The sequence below is a fragment of the Amblyomma americanum genome, chromosome 1 (assembly GCF_052857255.1).
Source record: "Amblyomma americanum isolate KBUSLIRL-KWMA chromosome 1, ASM5285725v1, whole genome shotgun sequence".
In the NCBI taxonomy this organism is placed as follows: domain Eukaryota; kingdom Metazoa; phylum Arthropoda; class Arachnida; order Ixodida; family Ixodidae; genus Amblyomma; species Amblyomma americanum.
In genome coordinates, this window is record NC_135497.1 from 80440471 (window position 1) to 80449841 (window position 9371).

Sequence of the window (9371 nt, forward strand, 5' to 3'; positions counted from 1 at the left end):
GGGCTAAGCAGACGTCTGTCTAGTGCCCCTGCTTCGCTTTCATGAGCCACCGTCTCCGTGAACTCCTCCACTTCTGTGACCACTTCGCGGCTCCATGCATTGATATCCTTTATTTCTCCTAGGTTATACCTCAGCGCCCTACCTCTTTGCCGAGTTAGGGATCCTTTTTGGAAGCCCACTGTCCCACGTGCGGCCCCTAAGATGCTCTTTTCACTGCTTCTTTTTACTCCACAGGTTAATTAGACGTCTGTCTAGTGCCCTGCTTCGCTTTCATGAGCCACCGTCTCAGTGACCTCCCCCACTTCTGTGACCACTTCGCGGCTTCATGCATTGATATCCTTTATTTCTCCTAGGTTACTCCTGTGCGCCCTATCTGTCTGCCGAGTTAGGGATCCTTTTTCGAAGCCCACTGTCCGACGTGCGGCCCGTAAGCTGCTCTTCCCACTGCTTCTTTCGCTTCCACAGGTTAAGGAGACGTCTGTCTAGTGCCCCTGCTTCGCTTACATGAGCCACCGTCTCTGTGACCTCCGCCACTTCTGTGACCACTGCGCGGCTCCATGCATTGATATCTTTTATTTCTCCTAGGTTACTCCTGTGCGCCCTATCTGTCTGCCGAGTTTGGGGTCCTTTTCGAAGCCCACTGTCCCACGTGCGGCCCCTAAGATGCTCTTTTCACTGCTTCTTTTTACTCCACAGGTTAAGCAGACGTCTGTCTAGTAACCTACTTCGCTTTCATGAGCCACCGTCTGTGTGACCTCCCCCACTTCTGTGACCACTTCGCGCCTTCATGCATTGATATCCTTTATTTCTCCTAGGTTACTCCTGTGCGCCCTATCTGTCTGCCGAGTTAGGGATCTTTTTTCTTTGTCCACTGTCCCACGAATGGCCCCCAAGCTACTCTCCCCACTGCTTCTTTCTCTTCCACAGGTTAAGCAGACGTCTGTCTAGTGCCTCTGCTTCGCTTTCATGAGCCACCGTCTCTGTGACCTCCTCACTTCTGTGACCACTTGACGGCTTCATGCATTGATATCCTTTATTTCTCCTAGGTTACTCCTGTGCGTCCTATCTCTCTGCCGAGTTAGGGATCCTTTTATTGTCCACAGTCCCACGTGCGGCCCCCAAGCTGCTTTTCCCACTGCTTCTTTCGCTTCCACAGGTTAAGCAGACGTCTGTCTAGTGCCCCTGCTTCGCTTTCATCAGCCATCGTCTCGGTGACCTCCTCCACTTCTGTGACCACTTCGCGGCTCCATGCATTGATATCCTTTATTTCTCGTAGGTTACTCCTGTGAGCCCTATCTCTCTGCCGAGTTGGGGATCCTCTTTCGGAGCCCACTGTCCCACGTGCGGCCCCCAAGCTGCTCTTCGCACTTCTTCCTTCGCTTCCACAGGTTAAGCAGATGTCTGTCTAGTGCCCCTGCTTCGCTTTCATCAACAACCGTCTCTGTGACCTCCTCCACTTCTGTGACTACTTCGCGGCTCCATGCATTGATATCCTTTATTTCTCCTAGGTTACTCCTATGCGCCCTATCTCTCTGCCGAGTTGGGGATCCTTTTTCTTTGTCCACTGTCCCACGTGAGGCCCCCAAGCTGCTCTTCCCACTGCTTCTTTCGCTTCCACAGGTTAAGCAGACGTCTGTCTAATGCCCCTGCTTCGCTTTCATGAGCCACCGTCTCCGTGACCTCCTCCACTTCTGTGACCACTTCGCGGCTCCATGCATTGATATCCTTTATTTCTCATAGGTTATACCTGAGCGCCCTACATCTTGGACGAGTTAGGGATCCTTTTTCGAAGCCCACTGTCCGACGTGCGGCCCCTAAGCTGCTCTTTCCACTGCTTCTTTCACTTCCACAGGTTAAGCAAATATCTGTCAAGTGGCCCCTCTTCGCTTTCATACCCACCGTCTCTGTGACCTGCTCCAATTCTGTGACCACTTCGCGCCTCTATGCATTGATATCCTTTATTTCGCCTAGGTTACTCCTGTGCGACCTATCTCTCTGCCGAGTTGGGGATCCTTTTTCGGAGCCCACTGTCCCAAGTGCGGCCTCCAAGCTGCTCTTCCCACTGCTTCTTTCGCTTCCACAGGCTAAGCAGACGTCTGTCTAGTGCCCCTGCTTCGCTTTCATGAGCCACCGTCTCCGTGAACTCCTCCACTTCTGTGACCACTTCGCGGCTCCATGCATTGATATCCTTTATTTCTCCTAGGTTATACCTCAGCGCCCTACCTCTTTGCCGAGTTAGGGATCCTTTTTGGAAGCCCACTGTCCCACGTGCGGCCCCTAAGATGCTCTTTTCACTGCTTCTTTTTACTCCACAGGTTAATTAGACGTCTGTCTAGTGCCCTGCTTCGCTTTCATGAGCCACCGTCTCAGTGACCTCCCCCACTTCTGTGACCACTTCGCGGCTTCATGCATTGATATCCTTTATTTCTCCTAGGTTACTCCTGTGCGCCCTATCTGTCTGCCGAGTTAGGGATCCTTTTTCGAAGCCCACTGTCCGACGTGCGGCCCGTAAGCTGCTCTTCCCACTGCTTCTTTCGCTTCCACAGGTTAAGGAGACGTCTGTCTAGTGCCCCTGCTTCGCTTACATGAGCCACCGTCTCTGTGACCTCCGCCACTTCTGTGACCACTGCGCGGCTCCATGCATTGATATCTTTTATTTCTCCTAGGTTACTCCTGTGCGCCCTATCTGTCTGCCGAGTTTGGGGTCCTTTTCGGAGCTCACTGTCCTACGTGCGGCCCCCAAGCTGCTCATCCCACTGCTTCTTTCGCTTCCACAGGTTAAGCAGATATCTGTCTAGTGCCCCTGCTTCGCTTTCATGAGCCACCATCTCAGTGACCTCCTCCACTTCTGTGACCGCATCGCGGCTCTATGCATTGATATCCTTTATTTCTCGTAGGTTACTCCTGTGCGCCCTATCTCTCTGCCGAGTTAGGGATAATTTTTTGTCCACAGTCCCACGTGCGGCCCCCAAGCTGCTTTTCCCACTGCTTCTTTCGCTTCCACAGGTTAAGCAGACGTCTGTCTAGTGCCCCTGCTTCGCTTTCATGAGCCACCGTCTCCGTGACCTCCTCCACTTCTGTGACCACTTCGCGGCTCCATGCATTGATATCCTTTATTTCTCCTAGGGTATACCTGAGCGCCCTACCTCTTTGACGAGTTAGGGATCCTTTTTCGAAGCCCACTGTCCCACGTGCGGCCCCTAAGATGCTCTTTTCGCTGCTTCTTTTTACTCCACAGGTTAAGCGGACGTCTGTCTAGTGCCCTGCTTCGCTTTCATGAGCCACCGTCTGTGTGACCTCCCCCACTTCTGTGACCACTTCGCGGCTTCATGCATTGATATCCTTTATTTCTCCTAGGTTACTCCTGTGGGTCCCATCTCTCTGCCGAGTTAGGGATCCTTTTTTTGTCCACAGTCCCACGTGCGGCCCCCAAGCTGCTTTTCCCGCTGCTTCTTTCGCTTCCACAGGTTAAGCAGACGCCTGTCTAAAGCCCCTGCTTCGCTTTCATCAGCCACCGTCTCGGTGAACTCCTCCACTTCTGTGACCACTTCGCGGCTCCATGCATTGATAGCCTTTATTTCTCGTAGGTTACCCCTGTGCGCCCTATCTGTCTGCCGAGTTAGGGATCCTTTTTCGGAGCCCACTGTCCGATGTGCAGCCCTAAGCTGCTCTTCCCACTGCTTCTTTCGCTTCCACAGGTTAAGCAGACGTCTGTCTAGTGCCCCTGCTTCGCTTTCATGAGCCACCGTCCCTATGACCTCCTCTACTTATTTGACCACTTCGCGGCTCCATGCATTGATATCCTGTATTTCACCTAGGTTACTCCTGTGAGCCCTATCTCTCTGCCGAGTTGGGGATCCTCTTTCGGAGCCCACTGTCCCACGTGCGGCCCCCAAGCTGCTCTTCGCACTTCTTCCTTCGCTCCCACAGGTTAAGCAGATGTCTGTCTAGTGCCCCTGCTTCGCTTTCATCAGCAACCGTCTCTGTGACCTCCTTAACATCTGTGACCACTTCGCGGCTCCATGCATTGATATCCTTTATTTCTCCTAGGTTACTACTGTGCGGCCTATCTGTCTGCCGAGTTGGGGATCCTTTCTCTTTGTCCACTGTCCCACGTGCGGCCCCCAAGCTGCTCTTCCCACTGCTTCTTTCGCTTCCACAGGTTAAGCAGACGTCTGTCTAATGCCCCTGCTTCGCTTTCATGAGCCACCGTCTCCGTGACCTCCTGCACTTCTGTGACCACTTCGCGGCTCCATGCATTGATATCCTTTATTTCTCCTAGGTTATACCTGAGCGCCCTACCTCTTTGACGAGTTAGGGATCCTTTTTCGAAGCCCACTGTCCCACGTGCGGCCCCTAAGATGCTCTTTTCACTGCTTCTTTTTACTGCACAGGTTAATAAGACGTCTGTCTAGTGCCCTGCTTCGCTTTCATGAGCCACCGTCTCAGTGACCTCCCCCACTTCTGTGACCACTTCGCGGCTTCATGCATTGATATCCTTTATTTCTCCTAGCTTACTCCTGTGAGCCCTATCTGTCTGCCGAGTTAGGGATCCTTTTTCGAAGCCCACTGTCCGACGTGCGGCCCGCAAGCTGCTCTTCCCACTGCTTCTTTCGCTGCCACAGGTTAAGCAGACGTCTGTCTAGTGCCCCTGCTTCGCTTTCATGAGCCACCATCTCTGTGACCTCCTCCACTTCTGTGACCACTCCCCGGCTCCATGCATTGATATCTTTTATTTCTCCTAGGTTACTCCTGTGCGCCCTATCTGTCTGCCGTGTTTGGGATCCTTTTTCGGAGCTCACTGTCCCACGTGCGGCCCCCAAGCTGCTCTTCCCACTGATTCTTTCGCTTCCACAGGTTAAGCAGACGTCTGTCTAGTGCCCCTGCTTCGCTTTCATGAGCCATCGTCTCTGTGACCTCCTCACTTCTGTGACCACTTGACGGCTTCATGCATTGATATCCTTTATTTCTCCTAGGTTACTCCTGTGCGCCCTATCTCTCTGCCGAGTTAGGGATCCTTTTTTGTCCACAGTCCCACGTGCTGCCCCCAAGCTGCTTTTCCCACTGCTTCTTTTGCTTCCACAGGTTAAGCAGACGTCTGTCTAGTGCCCCTGCTTCGCTTTCATCAGCCACCGTCTCGGTGACCTCCTCCAATTCTCTGACCACTTCGCGGCTCCATGCATTGATATCCTTTATTTCTCGAAGGATACTTCTGTGCGCCCTATCTGTCTGCCGAGTTAGGGATCCTTTTTCGGAGCCCACAGTCCGACGTGCGGCCCCTAAGCTGCTCTTGCCACTGCTTCTTTCACTTCCACAGGTTAAGCAAATATCTGTCAAGTGGCCCCTCTTCGCTTTCATACCCACCGTCTCTGTGACCTCCTCCACTTCTGTGACCACTTCGCGGCTCCATGCATTGATATCCTTTATATCTCCTAGGTTATACCTGAGCGCCCAACCTCTTTGACGAGTTAGGGATCCTTTTTCGAAGCCCACTGTCCCACGTGCGGCCCCTAAGATGCTCTTTTCACTGCTTCTTTTTACTCCACAGGTTAAACAGACGTCTGTCTAAAGCCCTGCTTCGCTTTCATGAGCCACCGTCTCTGTGGCCTCCCCCACTTCTGTGACCACTTCGCGGCTTCATGCATTGATATCTTTTATTTCTCCTAGGTTACTCCTGTGCGCCCTATCTGTCTGCCGAGTTTGGGATCCTTTTTCGGAGCTCACTGTCCCACGTGCGGCCCCCAAGCTTCTCTTCCCACTGCTTCTTTCGCTTCCACAGGTTAAGCAGACGTCTGTCTAGTGCCCCTGCTTCGCTTTCATCAGCCACCGTCTCGGTGACCTCCTCCACTTCTGTGACCGCTTCGCGGCTCCATGCATTGATATCCTTTATTTCTCGTAGGTTACTCCTGTGAGCCCTATCTCTCTGCCGAGTTGGGGATCCTCTTTCGGAGCCCACTGTCCCACGTGCGGCCCCCAAGCTGCTCTTCGCACTTCTTCCTTCGCTTCCACGGGTTAAGCAGATGTCTGTCTAGTGCCCCTGCATCGCTTTCATCAGCAACCGTCTCTGTGACCTCCTCCACTTCTGTGACTACTTCGCGGCTCCATGCATTGATATCCTTTATTTCTCCTAGGTTACTCCTATGCGCCCTATCTCTCTGCCGAGTTGGGGATCCTTTTTCTTTGTCCACTGTCCCAAGTGAGGCCCCCAAGCTGCTCTTCCCACTGCTTCTTTCGCTTCCACAGGTTAAGCAGACGTCTGTCTAATGCCCCTGCTTCGCTTTCATGAGCCACCGTCTCCGTGACCTCCTCCACTTCTGTGACCACTTCGCGGCTCCATGCATTGATATCCTTTATTTCTCATAGGTTATACCTGAGCGCCCTACCTCTTTGACGAGTTAGGGATCCTTTTTCGGAGCCCACTGTCCGACGTCCGGCCCCTAAGCTGCTCTTGCCACTGCTTCTTTCACTTCCACAGGTTAAGCAAATATCTGTCAAGTGGCCCCTCTTCGCTTTCATACCCACCGTCTCTGTGACCTGCTCCAATTCTGTGACCACTTCGCGGCTTCATGCATTGATATCCTTTATTTCGCCTAGGTTACTCCTGTGCGCCCTATCTGTCTGCCGAGTTTGGGATCCTTTTTCGGAGCTCACCGTCCGACGTGCGGCCCCCAAGCTTCTCTTCCCACTGCTTCTTTCGCTTCCACAGGTTAAGCAGATATCTATCTAGTGCCCCTGCTTCGCTTTCATGAGCCACCATCTCAGTGACCTCCTCCACTTCTGTGACCGCTTCGCGGCTCTATGCATTGATATCCTTTATTTCTCCTAGGTTACTCCTGTGCGCCCTATCTGTCTGCCGAGTTAGGGATCCTTTTTCGAAGCCCACTGTCCGACATGCGGCCCGTAAGCTGCTCTTCCCAATGCTTCTTTCGCTTCCACAGGTTAAGCAGACGTCTGTCTATTGCCCCTGCTTCGCTTTCATGAGCCACCGTCTCTGTGACCTCCTCCACTCCTGTGACCACTTCGCGGCTCCATGCATTGATATCCTTTATTTCTCCTAGGTTACTCCTGTGCGCCCTATCTGTCTGCCGAGTTGGGGATCCTTTTTCGAAGCCCACTGTCCGACGTGCGGCCCGTAAGCTGCTCTTCCCACTGCTTCTTTCGCTTCCACAGGTTAAGCAGACGTCTGTCTAGTGCCCCTGCTTCGCTTTCATGAGCCACCGTCTCCGTGACCTCCTCCACTTCTGTGACCACTTCGGGGCTCCATGCATTGATATCCTTTATTTCTCCTAGGATATAACTGAGCGCCCTATCTCTCTGCCGAGTTGGGGATCCTTTTTCGAAGCCCACTGTCCGACGTGCGGCCCGTAAGCTGCTCTTCCCACTGCTTCTTTCGCTTCCACAGGTTAAGCAGACGTCTGTCTAGTGCCCCTGCTTCGCTTTCATGAGCCACCGTCTCCGTGACCTCCTCCACTTCTGTGACCACTTCGGGGCTCCATGCATTGATATCCTTTATTTCTCCTAGGATATAACTTAGCGCCCTAACTCTTTGATGAGTTAGGGATCCTTTTTCGAAGCCCACTGTCCCACGTGCGGCCCCTAAGATGCTCTTTTCACTGCTTCTTTTTATTCCACAGGTTAAGCAGACGTCTGTCTAGTAACCTACTTCGCTTTCATGAGCCACCGTCTGTGTGACCTCCCCCACTTCTGTGACCACTTCGCGCCTTCATGCATTGATATCCTTTATTTCTCCTAGGTTACTCCTGTGCGCCCTATCTGTCTGCCGAGTTAGGGATCCTTTTTCTTTGTCCACTGTCCCACGAATGGCCCCCAAGCTACTCTCCCCACTGCTTCTTTCTCTTCCACAGGTTAAGCAGACGTCTGTCTAGTGCCTCTGCTTCGCTTTCATGAGCCACCGTCTCTGTGACCTCCTCACTTCTGTGACCACTTGACGGCTTCATGCATTGATATCCTTTATTTCTCCTAGGTTACTCCTGTGCGTCCTATCTCTCTGCCGAGTTAGGGATCCTTTTATTGTCCACAGTCCCACGTGCGGCCCCCAAGCTGCTTTTCCCACTGCTTCTTTCGCTTCCACAGGTTAAGCAGACGTCTGTCTAGTGCCCCTGCTTCGCTTTCATCAGCCACCGTCTCGGTGACCTCCTCCACTTCTGTGACCACTTCGCGGCTCCATGCATTGATATCCTTTATTTCTCTTAGGTTACTCCTGTGAGCCCTATCTCTCTGCCGAGTTGGGGATCCTCTTTCGGAGCCCACTGTCCCACGTGCGGCCCCCAAGCTGCTCTTCGCACTTCTTCCTTCGCTTCCACAGGTTAAGCAGATGTCTGTCTAGTGCCCCTGCTTCGCTTTCATCAGCAACCGTCTCTGTGACCTCCTCCACTTCTGTGACTACTTCGCGGCTCCATGCAGTGATATCCTTTATTTCTCCTAGGTTACTCCTATGCGCCCTATCTCTCTGCCGAGTTGGGGATCCTTTTTCTTTGTCCACTGTCCCACGTGAGGCCCCCAAGCTGCTCTTCCCACTGCTTCTTTCGCTTCCACAGGCTAAGCAGACGTCTGTCTAGTGCCCCTGCTTCGCTTTCATGAGCCACCGTCTCCGTGAACTCCTCGACTTCTGTGACCACTTCGCGGCTCCATGCATTGATATCCTTTATTTCTCCTAGGTTATACCTCAGCGCCCTACCTCTTTGCCGAGATAGGGATCCTTTTTGGAAGCCCACTGTCCCACGTGCGGCCCCTAAGATGCTCTTTTCACTGCTTCTTTTTACTCCACAGGTTAATTAGACGTCTGTCTAGTGCCCTGCTTCGCTTTCATGAGCCACCGTCTCAGTGACCTCCCCCACTTCTGTGACCACTTCGCGGCTTCATGCATTGATATCCTTTATTTCTCCTAGGTTACTCCTGTGCGCCCTATCTGTCTGCCGAGTTAGGGATCCTTTTTCGAAGCCCACTGTCCGACGTGCGGCCCGTAAGCTGCTCTTCCCACTGCTTCTTTCGCTTCCACAGGTTAAGGAGACGTCTGTCTAGTGCCCCTGCTTCGCTTACATGAGCCACCGTCTCTGTGACCTCCGCCACTTCTGTGACCACTGCGCGGCTCCATGCATTGATATCTTTTATTTCTCCTAGGTTACTCCTGTGCGCCCTATCTGTCTGCCGAGTTTGGGGTCCTTTTCGGAGCTCACTGTCCTACGTGCGGCCCCCAAGCTGCTCATCCCACTGCTTCTTTCGCTTCCACAGGTTAAGCAGATATCTGTCTAGTGCCCCTGCTTCGCTTTCATGAGCCACCATCTCAGTGACCTCCTCCACTTCTGTGACCGCATCGCGGCTCTATGCATTGATATCCTTTATTTCTCGTA